The following is a 19959-nucleotide window of genomic DNA, read 5'->3' as shown; positions in this document are numbered from 1 at the left end:
TTTCAATGGAATTATGCTTCCACAGGTGGAATTTGTATGCAATATGGGGCTTATTCTATATTTAACCCTCAATAAGTAAGTGTCATCTGTGGTTAGGAGAGTCTTTGCATAGGCCCATCTTATAGATCAATTGTATATAAGTCACGATTTCACAATCATTCCTGATTTAATCACCTCCCATGGGGACCAATGGACTATTCTGCACTATACACAGGGACTCCTTAAAAACTACTCAGAAGCTACAAATATTCCAGAATGCAGCAACACACATAGTGATGGGTCTTGGTTTTGCACTTGCCTGCCGCCTTCTGGCCAGAAGGAGCGTTGCAGCCGTAATTGGGAGGTGGAGAGGTCGTGCCCAAGGACTGAGGCAACGAGGATCCCTCCATCCCTTTAGAACAATCTCAGGAACAAGCGCTGAGAAAAAGCTCTGGCAGGCAAGTAGTTGGCGGAAGCAAGATTGGAGCAAATACTGAGACTGCCCCCCTGATCACCCGACCAACAAAAAATTCTCTCTGGGCTACGGTCACGGTAGGCGAGGCGGGTACTGAAGGCACGTTTGGAACCACTCTCTGGGCTCCACCCGGAGGCCTTAGGTGACCAGGCAGTGTGCACCAGTAAAAGAAAAAGGCAAAAAGATCAGGACAACCTCGAGGAGGTTTGAAGGCCTGAGGTGATCAGTAAAGGGTATCAAATGGCGGCTACCAAGACTGAAGGAGGTTACAGGCTTCCCCCCCACCACCGATTTATATTTCATTTGATAGCCTTGTTTTTTTTATGTGTGTGTGGATAGATAGATAGATAGATAGATAGATAGATAGATAGATAGATAAATAGATAGATAGATGCTGTGCTCTGCTATATGACTTGCTGTGCCTGGCCTACCACGTGGCTCCCCCTAGGCCGCGCCTACAGCGAGGTAGGCCTCATGGGCCTAGAAGGCCTCCCGTGGCCTAGAGGGCCTCACGTGGCATCCACGGATTCGCACACGCTGCGATGCTGGGTCGGCTTTCTTCCGGAGCCTACCCCGCCCCAGCTGCCTAGTTGCCAGGAGCCTTGCCAAAAGGAAAAAAGGCTCCGTTTACTTTTGGGGCTTGAAAAATGGCAGCCGCGGGCCGTTTCCTTCCGAAAATGGGCTCCGCGGCCTTTCTGTGTTTTTTGGGTGTTGGGGGGTGGTGGATGCAGCGCTAGGTGTGCACTGCGATTTCGCCGCTCTGGGACTTGATTTGGCTGAAAAAATCAGCTTCCCTTCAGCTTCTTTTGTCTGCAAGGGCAACCAAAATGGCCCCTGCGTTTGCCCTGGGCTGTTGGAGCGAGCTCTGGTGATTCGGATTCAACTTGAATCCAAGTCTGGAGCTTGCTATTTTTCCCCCAAAACTGGGGAAAACCCTTGGGAGCTGGGGAGAAAGGCACAGCAGGTAGTCTCTACTAGTTCCTTCTCCCCCCCCCCACCAGAGCCCTGGGAAAGGGATGGGAAGCTGGAGGAATTTTCCCCCCACACACACACCCCACCTTTTAAATAACTTGAGATCTCAGTGCCTGTGGGGAAATTGTTAAAAGAAGGTAGCCAATTTAAAAGCCAATAATTTAGGGAGAATCCATCAATGAATTGCTCTGACTAACCTGAAATCTCTGAGAGCCAAGCCAACACGAGTCTGCAAGAGCTGAGACCAAGTTAAGAATGGAGCCCCTGGCAAGAGGGGGCATGTCAAATTTGGCTACTTGGTCTCAAGAGCAGGCAGACAGAGAAAACCCATCGGTGGATTCTCCATCTCCTGTAATGGAGAATCTGGAAATCTCATGGAGCTATGGAACAACATTTCCCATGAAGTTCATATGGCCCTAACCCTATGTGCATTAATAAATCTTTTTTAAAAAGCAGGCCCTGCATAGGTTAAGGATATTATCTACTCTCTAGTGGAGTCTACCTTACTATATGTCTGTGATTGAGTTTCTTCTATCCCTGAAATATTGCAGAGAAGTATTCTTGTAAGTCTATTAGCTTGGGGTTATTATTTTGTGTAAGCTGCCTAGAGTTGTTTCTATGGCTGAGGAATCATTTACGATGAATGAATGAATGAATGAATGAATGAACATTATATTTAGAGATTGCTTTTTACATGAAGGTCCTGAATATATTTTATAACTTTTCATCAAAAAGATTTTAAAACCAATGAACTGATTCACCAAATGTATCAATGTAATATTTCATGTATTCTGTTCTCTTAATAATCTTGCTGAATCAGTCCCAGAAATCCATTCAACTATCAAGTTGAAGAACAAAATACTCACATGAGTATTTTAATTACATGTCAGCAGTGCAAAGAAAAAGTTTAAAAGATTGTTATTTCCTTTGTATGAAAAAGAAGTGGGAATCTTAACATGTTCCTATGTTACGTTCACACAAACAGCTTTTATAAGAGATATTTTTTGTCTTTTTATAATATTGGCAATGGCATGATATTGGAATTGACACTTTCCTGCTGTGTGAGAAAAGGAGTAAGGCTAACTAGTAAAAATTGGAAGTAACTAAACCAAGGTTGCTTTAAAGGAGAAGTAAAATAAGGACCAAGCATAAGAAATTTAGAATTAATAATTTAGGGTGAAAACATATTGAAAAATAAAAATGAATGGTGACAACAGCATTTCTGACCCGCATTGCAATAAATGTTTTGAAAAGGATAAAGTAAGTATAGATCAGACATGTTCAACCACAGCCTGTGGGCTGCATGCAGCCCTGGCCGTGCCCCCCAAAGATTGTAAACTTTTAACATTTTGTGATCTTTAACAATATTTATATACATTAATGTATATAATTAATATAGGTGTATATAATTATATACACCTATATAATTAATATATATATTAATTATATATAATGTATATAATTATATATAATGTATATAATTAATAGAGGTGGCGCAGCAGTTAGAGTGCAGTACTGCAGGCCACTTTAGCTGACTGTGTTCAGCAGGTCAGCGGTTCAAATCTCACCGGCTCAAGGTTGACTCAGCCTTCCATCCTTCCGAGGTAGGTAAAATGAGGACCCAGATTGTTGGGGGCAATGTAAATATATATATACATTGCTTACTGGTGTACATCGCTTAGAGAGTGCTTGCACTTAAAGCAGTATATAAGTCTCATAAATAAATTATATATTTTATATGTGGCTCAAGACCATTCCTCTTCACTCAGTGCATCCCACGCAAGCCAAAAGATTGGACATTCATGATATAGATGGATTCTGACTATGGGTGTAAAAGTAGAAACTTTAAACATTGGTAATAGTCAAGAAAAGAAACCAGCATCTCTCCACCCTGGCAACTGCAACCTGGCTGAACAAGCTAAAAATTCCTAATAATAATATAAATAAAGGTTCAACAAATGCCCAGGGTCATTCTGAAATCAGGCATTCTTCAATTCAATCTTATTCAAAAATAAAATAAAAATAAGATAAAATTTAAAACTCAAGTTCCATAACATTCCTCTACAAAACTTTTCAAAGATGGCTATCCAAACCATCGCCTGCAACAGCAACTCCAACTGTATACACAGTTGAAATATTATTTTTGAGACATTCCACAAAGATCAGATATATTTGGAGGTAAGAAAATGGAAATTGGTGTGCTAGAACTAGAAAAATATTTCAGTTACTAAAAAGTTAATATTCTTATGCTATGGATAGTGATAAGCCAAATTACTGCTATAGCTAACCATTTCACTGAACAAATGCATATATTATATAAATTGGACAAATTATTTTACAACTTTCTCTCTTCAGAACCTCCACACACACTGTACTAATTCATAATTTTGATTATTGCAATTATTCTTCCAACCGTCTCCTCCAGCCCCTCAGTTCAGTCTCCTTTTAGCTAGTACTGCATGGAACTAAGAGGGAGGATATTCTTCACTCTGTCTAGATAAATACTGGATATTTTTTCTGACAGCTCCAAGGTGAAATTCTTGCAGAGGTTCACAAACATCTGCCAAAGCTTCTTGGGTCCCAATTTTCCAGTTAACTCCACCCACGCCTGCCTCATCCCAATCTCTCTGTTCCATATTAACCAAATGAAAATATCCAGTGAACCCATCGTCTTGGATTAATTTAAAGATGTCCACTATACAACTTTTAAAAAAACAAATTCCCTCAAATACTGTCACAAATCCTACACAATTGTTTTCCATTGCTGAGAATTCCAGAATTTGAAATCCGTATACAACACAATCTACACCAAGTAAAATGCAGATCTGTTCTTAAATGGGCTCTTTTCTTTGCTGCCCTTTGCAAACCATATTCACAACTGATTTTCCAAAGTAAAGGAATGTATTTGTGAAAATGTTCTGAAATCCCAAGTCCTTGCTTCTTCCCTTTCTTACATATTATAACCAATGACTTAAGAATTAACAAGGGCAGGATTGAGCACTTTATAGGAGCAACCATCCTTAGTTCTCATTCTAACCATAAGATGCTGCCAAACGCTTTTACCACACACGCTTTTAACTTGCTCTCCTCTTCCCAGTTTCCCCTTTTACATCTTGGGAAGGATTTGACAGAATCTTGTAACATTCTGCAGTTGAAATTGGCAGGTCTTAAATTAATTGACTACAATTTTACACAACAACATGTTTAGCTGAAAATTGGCCTGGGGCCTGTTGGCTTGCCATAGCTCCCCTGACACTTTTCAGAAAACCTTTAAAAAAAAAAAAAACAAATCTAGGCAAAAGGAACAGATTGCCTGTGTGACCCACTCCCTGCCAAAATCACTCCCCTCCCCTTCTTTATTACTTGCTTCTCAAGCCTACTCTAAACTCTACTAATGTTTTCCCAGCTCTCGTTACCAGCTTGTTAAATCATTCTATTCCTTTCCATGGAATTCTCTCTTATAAATTCCATACAGCTTTCATTTCTGCATGGTTATCAGCCTGGTTTCCCTCAATGGCCACTGCAATAGTCTCGATACATACAGTACAAACTGACCTGAATCTGATTGTGACAGATTCATTAAGAGCCAATGATTTACTTCCGGTGGTTCCAGTGATGACGAATGGCGGCGTTTTACAAAGCCGCCCGTTCCTGGTGTCTGTCCCACGGCTTGAATCTCCTCCCTGGGAAAAAGGGAGGAGGAGAGCTCTCAGTTAGAGGTAAGAGCTCCCCTGGATTCCTGTTATTTTGGGGATCGGAGGGTAGAGCTCCCTCGGAGCCTGAGCAACTCCGCGTTCCAGGGAGACTTCATTCCAAAGTTTTTGGGATGAAGCAAGTTGCCGTTTCCACATCTGCTTTTTTTTCCAGCTGCTTGTGAGTATTTGAAAGCAGACGGAGCAGACCAGGAGAGACTGTGCTTAAGTTTGATGGTGCCTTTAACTTCAGCAAGTTTCCTCTTCCTTTTCTTTTGTTCACTTTCCCTTTAGAAGAAAGGGAAAGTGAAAACTAAAATGGCGATCGTCTTTCTTGCCTGATTTGCATTACAGAGTAAAACCTGGATACAGATTAACTCTTTAAATACAGAAGTAAGAATTTGGCTTTTATTCTTTCCTCTTTTTTTCTCTATTTTTTTTTCTCTTTTTTTTTAAGAATACTTAAAAGAACTGTGCCCCCCTTTTTTTTTTTCAATAAGAATCTTTCTTCTTGGAACTTAAGAAAATGGCTTCAAAACATCTGCCTCCCGCCCCTAAGGTTCCTATTTCTTCTCCAATGCCTCAGCCTGCATCTCAGAAACCAAAATCACCTCCACCTTCTCCTCCTCCTCCTGCAATTTCTCTTAATGATTTACAAGATGCTTTAAAACAGCATGCCTTGGATATTAAGGAGGAGGTAAAAGATCTTATAATTGCAGAGAGGGCTAATACAGAAGAATTATTGGAGAAAAAGAATAAACAAGTAAGAGACCATATCCTTCTGGCCTTTCAGGGCCTAGCCCTGCACATAGAAAGGATTGATGACCAGATGGAAAAGATTACTGAAAATGCATCAAGGATGGAATTTAGAATGCAGGAGGTAGAGAACAAGATAGAAATTACACAGGATGAACAAATCATTTCACAATATAGGGAGATGGAACACGCATTGCGTATCAGAGGCCTGAGGGAGAACCCTCAGGAAGACTTAAAGATGCTTATTGTGAAAGATATTGCTCCTAATATTGGTTGGCGGCCTGAAATAATTGAGAATGAGATAGAAAAATTTTTTAGAGTTAATTCACGGGTTGCTAGACAGAGAAATCTACCAAGAGATGTGGTTATTTATTTTTCTAGAAGATCTATCCGTAATGAAATTATACAGGCTTTTTACAAACAAAAGTTTCAAATTGCTGATCAAGACATGATAATTTTAAAAGAGATACCTCCAAAAATTTTAAGAGCCAGAAAAGATTTTACTTTCTTGTCTGATGAGTTGAAACATCGTCAAATTCAGTTCAGATGGGAGATTCCAAGAGGAATAATAGTAAATTATGAAGGGATACATCACAGATTAACTACTGTTTCCAAAGCAAGAGATTTTTATCAGTCTATCTTAAAAGCAAGATTGTCACCACCTCCACAAATAAGGATGACGGAAGAGTCTCTTATGGCAGGAGCCTCATCAATGATGGTTATGGAACAAGCTGCACCGAATTCTGACATAAAAGAGCAAAGGATGACACGAGCTGCCCATAAACGTAAAGAAAAAGAGCAGTTGCAGAAGAGTGGTGAAAGTTTGGTTGTTACAGAGCCTGTGGGAGGGGCAAGACCAAAAAGATCTTCGACAGCAGATCTGCAGGCCATGCTCCAGAGGCTCCAGGCCGGTGGAGATGGTCAGGTTCCTGACCTGGAATGTTAATGGCTTAAACGTGCCCCAGAAACGAAGAAAGATTTTCCATTATTTGAAACAACATAATAATGATTTGATATGTTTGCAGGAGACTCATATAACTTTAAAGGATTCTAAATTCTTGATGAATTCCCGTCTGGGCACACATTTTACTGCTCCAGCCCCTGGGAAAAAAGGGGGAGTGGTAATTTATGTGAAGAAAACTTTTTCAGCTAAACTAATTGAGGCTGATTCTGAAGGAAGATATCTTTTTGTGGAATTATTATTACAAGGCCGAAAGGTTCTTATTGTTGGACTATATGCTCCCAATCAACAACAGAAACAATTTTATAAGTTGCTGCATGGCAAGATATCTCAGTTGGATTATAAATCGGTAATTTTGATGGGTGACTGGAATGGGGTTTTAGACCCAACTATAGACAAAAGAAGTTCCTCTAAAACTTTTATTCAAACTAAATTACCTATGACTTTCTTTGATTTGAAGGAAGAATTGGAGCTTATTGATATTTGGCGAGAAAGGAATACAAGTGATAGAGACTTTACCTTTTATTCTGATAGACACCAGTCATTTTCAAGGATTGATTTTTTTTTTTATTACTAGTGACTTCCTCCCTAGAGTGAGGAAGGTAAAAATTTTTCCTAGAACATTGTCAGATCATAGTCCGGTGTGGATGGAGTTATATTCGGAAGACGGGAATAGAAGATCCTGGAGATTGAATGAGAACTTATTTAATCGGGAGGAGTTCGTACAAAAGTGTAAAGAACATTTAAAGGACTTTTTTACTATAAATATGAATAAGGGAACATCGATGTCTATGGTGTGGGACGCTAGTAAAGCATATATGAGGGGAATTTTGATTCAATTGAATAAAGTTTTTAGGGAAAAAGGGTCACAAAGACGTAGAGAAATAGAAGAAGAGATCAAATCAAAAGAACAAGAGTTGGTTCTTAACCCTACTGATAATAATTTAAAGGTATCTATAAAGATGCTTAAGGAACAATTCAACATGTTGATGGCAGATCAGGTGGCTACCAATCTGTCGTATATGAGACATAATACTTTTTGCAATGCGAATAAGTCTGGGAGGTGGTTGGCTTATCAGTTACGAAAGAAACAGAAAGCTAGAATTATAGAGAAAGTAAAATATAAAGATACTGAGGTTTTTCAGCAAGATTTGATTAAAAAAAGCTTTTTGGACTTTTACACAAAATTATATTCAAGTGATAATATAAGGGGTTTGGATATAGATAAATATTTACAATCAGTACATTTTCCTAGACTTTCAGAGGAACAACAAAATGGGATGAATAGTTTAATTACTGTGGAGGAAATTGGCTTAGCTATTAAGCAGTTAAAGGTTGGAAAGTCTCCTGGAACAGATGGACTGACTTCTAGGTATTATAAGATTTTATCTGAAGAAATGATAGAGCCACTAAAGGAACTCTTTAATAGTATTTTGTTGGGTATGCAAGTTCCTCCTTCTTGGAAAAGAGCTTTTATATCACTGATTCCGAAGGAAGATCAGGATCTTACAGAGCCTAAGAATTATAGGCCAATTTCATTATTGAATGTTGATTATAAGATCTTTACAAAAATTTTGGCAAATAGATTAATGCAGGTTATGAAAGACTTGATTCATAGTGATCAAGCAGGATTTATAACAGGGAGATATATGAAACATAATGTTAGACAAATTATTAACTTAATTGAGTACTTGGATAAGAATAATCAGATTCCTGTGGCTTTTATCTTTTTGGACGCTGAAAAAGCTTTTGATCAATTGGACTGGCAATTTTTATTTTCTTTGGTAGAGAAAATGAATTTTGGGGATAATTTTTTACATGCACTTAAAGCTATATATCAGCAGCAATCTGCACAAATTGTTGTAAATGGGGGATTGACTGAGAATTTCAATATTCAAAAAGGGACAAGACAAGGATGTCCATTATCCCCATTGTTATTTGTTTTAACATTGGAAATTTTATTGATTCAGATTCGGGAATCGAAGTTAGTTAAGGGTGTAAAGATAAGGAAGAATGAGTATAAATTGCGGGCATTTGCGGATGATTTGGTTTTAATTTTGGAACAGCCGAATCAGGCGATTGATGGTTTATTAGAACTTATAACACAGTATGGGAATGTTTCTGGTTTTAAAGTTAATAATTATAAGACTAAGATATTATCTAAGAATATGTCAGTTAAAGAAAGGGAAAGTTTGATTAAAGCCACAGGTTTTCAGATGGTAAAAAAGGTTAAATACTTGGGAGTATATCTAACTGCTTCAAATGGAAAATTGTACAAGAACAATTATGAACCACTATGGGCAAAAGTCCAAAAGGATTTAATAGATTGGAAAAAATTGCAATTGTCATTGTTGGGGAGAATTTCAGCTGTAAAAATGAATGTTCTACCAAAGTTTCTTTTTTTGTTTCAGATGATACCTATTCTTAAAAAAGAGGCAAATTTGGAGGAATGGCAAAAGGGTATCAATAATTTTATATGGGCCGGGAAGAAACCAAGGGTTAAATTTAAGATATTACAGGATGCTCGAGAAAGAGGGGGACTTAAGGCACCCAATTTGAAATTATATTATGATGCAGCCGCCCTAACTTGGTTAAGTGATTGGCTTAATTTAACAAATATGGATATTCTTTTTTTGGAAGGTTGGGATTTAATATATGGTTGGCATGCATATTTAATTTTTAATAAGAAAGTTGATCGGACTTTTAAATCACATATTTTGAGGAATGCCTTACTTCGTGTTTGGAAGAAGTATTATTATAGATTAAATTATAAAATACCTATCTGGGGGATTCCCAGACATGCAATTGAGGGAACCTCTAAGGGGACAAATTTTGATAAAATTTCATATAAAGAATTGTTAATTTGTTCTGGTTCGAATTGGCATTTGAAATCCCTAGATGTATTAAGGCAGCAAAATATTCTACAGTCATGGTTTCAATATTTACAAATAATGGATAGATGGACTGTAGACAAGAAAGAGGGAATAACACTAGAAGATAGACAATTGGTTATTCAGATTAAAAACCAAGGTCCGGCTCATATAAAAAGAATATATAATGTTTTATTAGAGTTAGATTCGGAAACAGAATTGGTTAAAGATTGTATGATTAAATGGGCTCAGAATATACAGGAGCCGATCTCATTGGATTTATGGGAGATAATTTGGATAAGAAATGTTAAATTTACACAAGCTCAAAATTTGAGAGAAAATTTTTATAAAATGTTTTATAGATGGCATTTAGATCCTAAAAAATTATCTTGTATGTATTCCAACATACAGCCCAAATGTTGGAGATGTGGCAATAATGATGCGACATACTTTCATATTTGGTGGAATTGTAAAAAAGTAAAGGCTTTTTGGATTATGATTTGGTGGAACATTCAAAAGATTTTTAGAAAGAAGATAAAGTTTACTCCTCAACTATTTTTACTTGGTATTTTTGTTGACTTAAATGAAAAAGAAACTACTTTGATGTTGAATTTATTAACTGCAGCAAGGTTACTAGTAGGTCTATATTGGAAGAAAGATTCTTTGCCTACTTTAGAAGAATGGATATTTAAAGTATCTAGTTTTGCAGAAATGGCAAAAATTTCTGCTTATTTAAAGGATCATACACAAGAAAGATATATTACTGTATGGGGAAGGTGGATAGATTATATTCAGAAAAAATATGGAATTAAAAAGTTTTATTTATTTTATGAATGAATATCAAATATTATAGAGAATTGTTTTATAAGTTATGGAGTTAAAGGTTAATTATGATATTTTTTTTTCTTTCTCTTTTTTTCTTTTTTTTAATTATTATAATTTTCTTTTTCTTTTTTTTTCTTAACCCTGTATTCTGCTCTGGGAAGTGAAGGGAGGGGGGGTGGGGGTGGGAGGGAGGGTAAGGGGGGGGGTTCTCTATTTTAAAATTTTATTGTATTTTTATAAATGATTGTATGTTTTAAAAAATAAAAATTTTCAATAAAAAGTTGGACGACTTCTTTTTTTTTAAAAAAAAAGAGCCAATAATTTAAAAGGAAATGGTCCAATAATCTGGGAACAGTATAATAACAGTGGCATAACCAAACTCAGATTTAGCTTTGCGTTTTATTCTCAACATTTGGCATAGCTGATCTGGTCAATATTAATTCCAGAGGAATTTGTATCAATGCCACTCTTTTGCTTAGCTTAAGCACAATTTGTTATTCATGTCCAAAAGAACTGAGCCAGTGATTTAAGTACAACTGTTTGAATTTCACTTATGATTTTGGTCACGTTGCAAGATGTACTAATGTTCATGCTATGACCAAACTAGATGTCATGGGATATGTGGATTTTTTCCTCATAGACTGTGAAATTTTGCTTGTTTTACTCCTTTAGCTCTTCCTTCCATTTATCACAAGGCAGCTGTAATTGGCAGAGGAAGATGAGATAACAGGGCTTTGATGAAATGGTAATTTCATTAGATTATTTTTCTCCATAAACTTTTACCTAGATACTAATATAAAACTTTAAGAACTACTATATGAACTTGGCTTTTCTCCTCCTGCCCTTACCATCTCATTTTTCTTTTATGTTGTATTTTTTTATCATAAGCTTATGAACAAGAATGATTTTTACGTCTTCTAATGAAAGCCCCTTTGGAAGTATTTTAAGTGGAAAAATAGGATAAAAATATTTTACCCAAGAAGAAGGAAGACATGACAGCGTAGGAAATTTATAAATCTAAGCAGAAAAATGAAGATAACCATAACCTAAGCCAGAGGTAGGCAATCTTTGCTCTTTTATGACTCATGGGCTTCAACTCCCAGAATTCCTGAGCCAGCATGGCTCAGCTTGGAAACCTCTCCCTTTCCCCTCAGCATGGCTGGCTCGGGAATTCTGGGAATTGAAGTCCACAAGTCATAAAAGAGACAAGGTTGCCTACCCCTGACCTAAGCAGTTGTTTTTGGTGTGTGTGGGGGGGGGAGAAGGGTCCTTTCAATTGTGTCCAATTCTTAGAGACTGACTGTTGAAGAACCTACAGTTTTTCTGGCAAGGTTTTTCAGAAGTGGTTTGCCATTGCTTGTTAAGTGTGGCTTTAATAATATGTCATCTGAAGAAAGATCGAGCAAGACCGACACCAGAAGCAATGGCCATGGGAATCAGCCTTGGTTCCACCATAACAACTGGATGCAACCTAGAGACTGAGTCAATCACATTGTGATCCTTAAAGTAGGGACATTTAATTGAAAGTTTGAGACCACATTCTTGCAGACCACATGATCTATCCCAAGAAGCTGTCTACATACCACATAGACAAGTAATGAAGACCATTCCATTCAGCCCAGCAGTTTAAAAAACTGGGCTGGAGGAAAGGGTCCAAAAGGAGACCTTCAAAGTTCTAAATGTGATAAATGCCTGATGTTGGCATTGCACAACACAGCCCCCCCCCCCAAAAAAAAACACCTGATTGATTGACTCCATGCTGAAGGACCTGAACAGGCAGAATAGATAGAGGAGCCTTCCTATATAATCCTATTTATACAAGAGAAAAGGGATGAAAACTAGATGGAATCTTTATAATTCCATCTGGTTTATTAGTTTTACAGATAATTGGCTGATTTGCTGACTAACCCAAGGACATCCTGAAGTAGTGTTTTTGAATGTGTGGCACTACAATTTGTCTCCTCAAAAAGACAAGTTTTTACTGTTCCTCAATTTCTAAAGTACTGGAAGGAAGGCTCAGAGAAGTAAAAGATAACAAGAACAACACAACCGTAAGAAAAAGAATGATCTGCCTGTAAATACTGAAATATAAACTCAAAAGATAATTGTCAAACCACCCTTCCTGCAATGAATGCACGTTTGAAACAAGTAACTTGTTGAAGGAAGTAATTAGTAATTCATTTAGCTAAGATATCCTTTCAGGCAATCAGCACAGATGTGTGGACTTCAACTTCCAGAATTCCCAGTAAAAATTTTGCTGGCTGGACAATTTTATTTAACAAATTTATATCGCTACCCAACTCACACATAGTGATTCCTGGTGATATACAGAAATAAAAAGCCACAATTTAAAATCCCCAACCTTACCCCCTCCAAGAGTGTCTCTGTATCAACCTAGGGTCCCCAAACTTGCTGACCGAACCAAGACTTCAGGGACTTTCAGAAAAGTAACAAAGTGGGGGCCAACTTACAGATGATAACCAGCAGCTTGAATTGCACCCAGAAGCATGTTATTGAAATAGCTAGTTTATATTATTTTGTAAAAGTAAAAAGTTGAGGTTTGAAGTTGATACTCTATTGCACCAAAGGAAGTCGGAAGTCAATGGCTCCCCCCCTTTTTTTTCTCCTTACCTCACTTCTCTACTCCCTTTTCCTTTCTCCATCTTTCCCACTATTTACTTTGTATTTTGATTGTATTGTATATTATAAACTAATAAAATAAAAATAAAAAAAGAATTACACCCAGAAGCAAATAAGCAACTAATGCAGCTCTCCCAATTCTGAAAGTGGAAATTCACACATGCTGGAGATTATTTCCAAATTGTTTAAAGGTCTTCCATTCCTCAGGGGGGGAAAAACAGATCCTGCCCCCAGAAATCAATTTAATTCTTAATATCCTCTCCATGATACACTAATACCTTGGGACGCTGCATTCTGCTACCTTCAGGTGAGAATCAAGACAGTGTATCTTTCCTGTATCATTTTTCCATTCAAAATTTCTCAGTTTCAGGTGTTTTTTTAGGAATATAATTAAAATGAGTTATCCTACAAAAAAATGAAAGCGTTTTTCATTCATGATTATTACTGATCAGCAGAAACAGGTGAAGTCAAAAGATTGAGTGTCATATCTGTAATATTAGTTCACTGCTTAATTCCATATGAGAAAGAAATATACTTTCCCCAAACCAGTGTTTCATCTTAATATAAAGGAAATTTGGGTCTGATTCATATGTTTCATTAGTGTTATGTTTGCAGTTGAGAATGCAAATCCCAAAGGTACCATTTTATAAAACTGGAAAGTAGACTGTATGAAGTAATTCCACATGTTCAAAACTGATATTAACCATTCTTCTGCTTTATGTAGTTCTTAGGGCTCTCCATGTAGGAAATGCTTTCCAAAAATGACTTGTCACACAGATTAAAGAAGTATGTTTTCTCAGTAACAAACACACAGCTTATGCAATGTATGAAAAGCACTTAAGTTCTGTTTTTATTATATTGAAAAGCAGTCTCTTAAGCTATGATCATGAATAAATCACTGACAGATAGAAGAACTGGCTTAAGTCTTTTTCTTCTCATTCTGTTCCTCCCCAAAAAAAATTCCCTTTCAAATAAATACAGCAAATTATGACTCATTGACAAAGACAGAAGTCTCTTACAAATGATATCTGGAAATTGATTGTGTGAACAAAGACAAGTCAAACAAGCAGAAAACAACATCCCTGTTATAATCACCATGGAAACAATTGTTTTTGGTGTTTTTATGCAAAGAAAGAAAATAAAAGTAAATAACCAAGAGAGCAATTGTAACCTAACTATAATTATTATGTAACCATAACAAAAAATGGTGGTGACTTCTATTTATTGCTGTCTGTATTATCTTTTCTAAATGTTCAATAAAATGTCATTTTGGTACTATATTCTTTAAACAAGATTCCAAGCAATCAGATTTTACTTGAAAGCAAAAACATAAGTGATAGTCTACTTTTAAAACTAACTCTCAGTCTAATCCATCATAATATCCTTTCTGTAGTCTCCCCAGTCTCTCATCCCAATCTCTTCACCCTTCTTGAACTGGCCCCAATTGCAAAAAAGGGTGAGGAATAGGAAAGAAACTGGATCACACAGATTAAGTTCAGTCAGAGCCAAAAAAAACCCGTTTGTTTGTGAGACTTCATTTTCTTGGATAAACAGAAACATCCTGTCCACAGCTAAAAGCCCTTATAAAAAATAGTCTTCAAAAGTCCAGCCAAAAGTCCAGTGTTCCCTTTTTTACAATCTGGTATAAAAGGCAAATAAAGGACCTAAGATGGAATGTAAAAACTGCAAAATAGTTGCTAATTTAAACTACTAATTTAAACTAAAGACAAAAAGATGACTAACAGTAAGGTGGATGGACTCAGCTATAGGGCAGTGAGGGCACCACTGGAACACCTGAAAGACCACATTAGGGACAAATCATCATTAGAAAAAATTATGTGGTCCCTAAGCCCTGGCAACAAATTGATACAAAATCAATCAGTCAATCAATTGTGAATGAGATCTTTTACATCGGGAAAATTTTCCTCATTACCTGACAATAGCAGCAGCCTTCCAAGAAAGGCTCAGAGATGCCACTTTAATTCCCTGCAGTCCTCTCAAAGGCCTGAGGCAATGATATTCCACTTCATGGAACAAATATGAAAGTAAGACGAAGATTTACAGGCATGAATGGCTCAAAGTTCCTATCTGGTGGCTGCCTAGACTGTCAGGTGCTAAATCAGACCTGGTTTGTATGATGTGTAGCACGCTTAGGCTCCGCCTGTCAGTTGAATCCTGACTAGAAGCTGAACTATAGTTCAGACAGAGAATCTGAACTACAATATGTATCAATGATTATGTAATAAGTTTACTTATCTGAAACATGGCTCTTGTAGCTTGGAATAAGCAGATAATCTATGGCTAACTTCCTTCTTCTGATCTCTCAGTATATAGAGAGGGGCAGAAGCCAGTTGCTCCGACTCCCATCTCAGACACCCTTTCAATAGAAAAGCTTTTTTTTTCAATTTTAATGTTTAAAAAAATTGAACACAGGAAATTCAGCTAACATAAATTCAGTTATGTGGACACCAGCCAACTCTCTGGTGTGCCAGACTTGGTACAGTGTGGCACAAAAAAGTTTCATGTGTCTCTTTATTCTATTTGCTGTTCCCTGGCTCTAAACCCTATCACTTAGCACAGCGGTATCAAACTGCCGGCCCACGGGCCGGACGCATTACCAGGAAACCGCACCCACCCCATTGCCGGCAATGGGAAAAATGCTCCAATATGTCACGCGACGTCACGTGACACCGCGAGTTTGACATGTCTGGCTTAGCACTTCTTACTAAACAGGTATACTGAAGAATCAAGAGAAAAAGCCCATGCTAATATTTAAAGCAAATCATTTGCTTGGTACCTTCTCTGGGTTATTACTATCTTAGAATAAGCCAGTCTCCAGAGAATTCAAAGAAATAAGAAATAAAATATTATCTAAAAGAAGAAGGCTAGAAACATTGCCTTTGGAAAAGATGCACCTTAACATCATTTATATGACCTTTTACAATTGTTGTGCCCCTTAATATATAAAACTGACATTTTCTGCATTTCACAGCATAAAAAATAGAAATAGAAAAAAAACTAGAGGTCTAATGATTATAGAAAAAAATTACTTTACAACTTCACATAATTAAACAGTTACAAATATGTGTTGGTATATGTATGTGGGCAAGAAAGAGAAAGCAGTGTTCATACATCACGTTAAACATACTTTGTTTCACAGTGGCTTATTCAATGGCTGTGTTTGCAAACATGCTAAATCAAAAATAAACAACCACATTTTGGAAATACCTATATATATGAACTTTGACAATAATTCTTCAGCTTCACTTATTTCTAAAAGATACCAAATTGTAAGAATACTTCTACAATAGAAAATCTTACTTTTGCTACACACACACACACACACACATACAAACACAATATCACAAAAAAAATAAAATTGCATGTTATTACAGCTCACTCTTAAAACTGTTAACCCCATACAATCTGCCTTATAATAATAGCACGCACTCCAGCAGTTATCAAGTAGACAATTCAATACTGTAGGCCTTTTTTCCATAGCTACAATTATTTGGGAAAAGCAGATATACTGTACTGATAATCAGAACATATCGCCATTTACATTTATAGAATGCAATCTTTGATTTTTTTGTGGGATGTACACATGCAGACAACAGATACAGATTTTGTATATGTGTGAATTTTTATATTTCCAAACAAAAACAAAATATTACTAAGAACCATTAGCCATTTATTGGGATGATGATGATGATGATGATGATGATGATGCTTTGCAGGTACATTCTGCACTGGAGACAAATTTCTTGTGTGTCTATATCCACACTTGGCCTAATAAAAGTATTCTATTTTCCTTCTGCTATCCCATATTTAATTCTACAGAGGTACATGCTCATTCTAAAACCAAAGTTAACATTCTTTTTCTCTACTCAGAAAATCCTATGTTTTTCTAGATAAGAATAAAGATAACATGAAGAAAGAAAATCCCCACTTGTTAAAAAGAAACATGCTTTAATTTTCAGAACTGAATACAACTACATATTCGTTCGAAGAGCCATAAACATAACAAGAGAAAGGAAGGTACATAGTTAAAATGATCTTTGGGAAATAAATGTAAAATTGAATGTTGGAAGCTCTCATCTTCCCTACTCTGAAAATGCCTTAGAGCAGAGGTCCTCAACCTTTTGGGCACCAGGGACCGGTTACGTGGAGAGAGGTTTTTCCTTGGATCAAAAGGGACGTGGTTTTGTGTGCTGCCTGCATCCTGTGGATGGGGCTTTCCTTGTTTGTGCAGACCGGTTGCTAGTATGCTGCAGCCCGGTACTGATCCATGGACCAGGGACTGAGGATCCCTGCCTTAGAGGATCTGCTTTCAGGAAGAGGGGATCTGCATATTTAATGACTGTTACTAAACATAGTAAGGACCATTTAAGATTGTTAGACATGAATCCTCTCATAATTTTCTTTTTTTCTTCTAGTTATTTGGATTGGGAGAACTAGTCTCTGAAAACAACCTTTTGGAATTTGCTTAAAAGAAAAAGAAGTAAGGATGTTGTTCTAGTGTACAACAGCTTCCTCAAACAGTTTATATGCAGCACTCAATCTCTCACTGCCCTGCTGTTGTTTTTTGTTGTTTTTTTACTGCAATCACAATTTTACTGTTTAGATTCTGCCAGACAGAATAACTTGGCATGGAGCCCTGTGAAATATAACACAAAGGACTAAAACAAAAATATGACAGGAACTATTATCCCAATCCACAGTTACACAGGGAAGCAAATAATAGCCACATGCTTGACCCAAGCTCATAGCAAAGCTGACTCTCATTGTTTCATTTCTTTCCAGTGTTGGAGAATGCCTCCAGCCAGAGGCTAAAGCACAATTTTATTGTTTGCGTGGCTATTATGTGCATGGGGATTTGTCCCTGGAATGCACAAAAAGCTTTGCAGGTGACAAATCTTATTGAAATTAAAGTCTGGTGAAAGAGGAAGATTCTTTGATTATCTTTATATGAGAAAATTAAGATTTGCACGTAGCCAACACCTACTGTATGCCTTTTGTTAGGACTGGTCTATTTCTAATAAACCTCAATAATAAATAAAAAGTACACCTACCTGAAATCCATTTTTATTTTTAAGAGTACACAGATTATTGTCCACTTAATAAAAAATATTCTATCTTGGCTACGAGGCTGGTAGAAAAAATAGAAATCCTTGTGTTTCTTTTAAGGCAGATTTGTGTGAGGCAAGGCAGTGTTTCATATTAGACATAGAAAAAGCAGAATCAAGAAGTGGAAGCCAGCCCAGATTAATTAATAAAAGATAACAGAATGATTTTATGAATCTGGCAAAAGCGCAATTGTGAAGCTTAACGTAATATGGAAAAGAGAATGTTAGAATCCAGATACATAGGGATTTTAGTTTTTTAAAACAGATTAATGGAAATTGAAAGGAAAGGAAATGCATTATACAGTTTCTGTTCTATTTGAAACACATTTAATAGATACTTAACATAGCCAAACTGTTTACTTAAAGACTGAAGAATTATAATTTTAATAATAAGAATAATTTTCACTAATGAACACTAGACAACAGGTTTCCTATACAACAGCCAGCAAAATACTGCAGACACAAATACTAAGCACTACCATCCTTTGAAGTCCAAAATTAGTCAACGTCTAGTCCTCAATGGAACTGCATCTACATAGAGGGAAGTATGCAGTGGGGTACCCCAAGGCTCTGTTTTAGGGCCAGAACTCTTCAACATCCTCATCAATGATTTGAATGAAGGGACAGATGGGCAACTCATCAAATTTGAAGATGACACCAATCTGGCTGGACCAGAAGACTTCCAAAGTCCCTTCACTGTGTTATTCTATTCTAGTCATTCCTTTCCAACAGTTTGAGCTCCAGTGCTAAAACGCAAAATTGTGCCATAGTGTAAACCAGTGATGGCGAACCTTTTAGAGACCGAGTGCCCAAAAACTGGCCCTGTCCCTACTCCGCTCCCACTCTGCCCCACCCTGCCTGCCCGCAGGGCCACTCACTGCCTCCAGGGCCCGCCACAGATCACCCAGGCAGCCCAGCAGTGCCATGGAGGCCACGCCCTCTGCCCATGCCCCACAGCATCAACTGTGCGGGTTGGGGGAGTGAAGGTAGAGTCTTGTGTACACTGCCTGGCTGCCATGTCCTTGGCTGCGCTGCTCCGCGTGGGCCATGCTCGGGGGTGACTCTCCTCCAGGGGGCTGCTGGTGAGGAGGGGGTTGTGAGGGGAGGCGAGACTGGGGCAATGGCACGTGTGCCCACAGAGAGGGCTCCAAGTGCCGCCTCTGGCACCCATGCCATAGGTTCCCCACCACTGGTGTAAACACTGCTTCAGTTAAATTCCCTTTTCCATCTGCACATTCTTAAATGTCACTAGACTGAAATTCTGAAAAATCATTACACTTCATATGACAGAATCTTAAATTTAAAAAGTTTGGGGTTTTTTTAAATTTAAGTTTCATATATTCTTTGGACATAAATTCTGGAGATAGAAAGTCATTGAATGCAGGGAGGTTCAGGATGAAAGTAGCCACAATGTACAACTGTAAGTCATATAATCTTTTCCTGCCACTTTTAGCACTTCCTTTGTTTTTATGAAATGAAGGGGTGCTTTCACAAAACAATGTTTTCTGCATGAAGCTGAAAATAGTAGTGATGTGAATCACCCTTTCTGTGTCTGAATTCATTCAGTTATGCAACATTCAGGCAGTGTATTTTTTGCAGTTAATAAAATATGTCTAGAGCAAATAGTCTTATTTTATAAATCAAGATTGAAGTTGGGGCTTTC

The 19959-nt window shown here is 37.3% G+C and overlaps 1 protein-coding gene across 7 annotated transcripts in view; it reads right to left on the bottom strand.

The window, feature by feature from the left end:
• PLXNA1 (plexin A1) overlaps positions 1–19959 on the bottom strand; it is a 452635-nt gene that overhangs the window by 277152 nt on the left and 155524 nt on the right. The window contains exon 1 of one of the 7 annotated variants that reach the window (XM_039321821.1): positions 4982–5002. The exons of the other annotated variants lie outside the window; for them this stretch is intronic. The gene's annotated coding sequence lies outside the window, so the exon portion shown is untranslated. Of the gene's footprint in view, positions 1–4981; positions 5003–19959 lie in introns of those variants that run through there. 7 annotated transcript variants of the gene reach the window in all.

The sequence above is a fragment of the Crotalus tigris genome, unplaced genomic scaffold (genome assembly GCF_016545835.1).
Source record: "Crotalus tigris isolate CLP2741 ecotype Arizona unplaced genomic scaffold, ASM1654583v1 scf7180000023829.5930981, whole genome shotgun sequence".
NCBI classification, from domain to species: Eukaryota; Metazoa; Chordata; class Lepidosauria; order Squamata; family Viperidae; genus Crotalus; species Crotalus tigris.
This window is presented reverse-complemented; position numbering and strand designations above follow the sequence as displayed.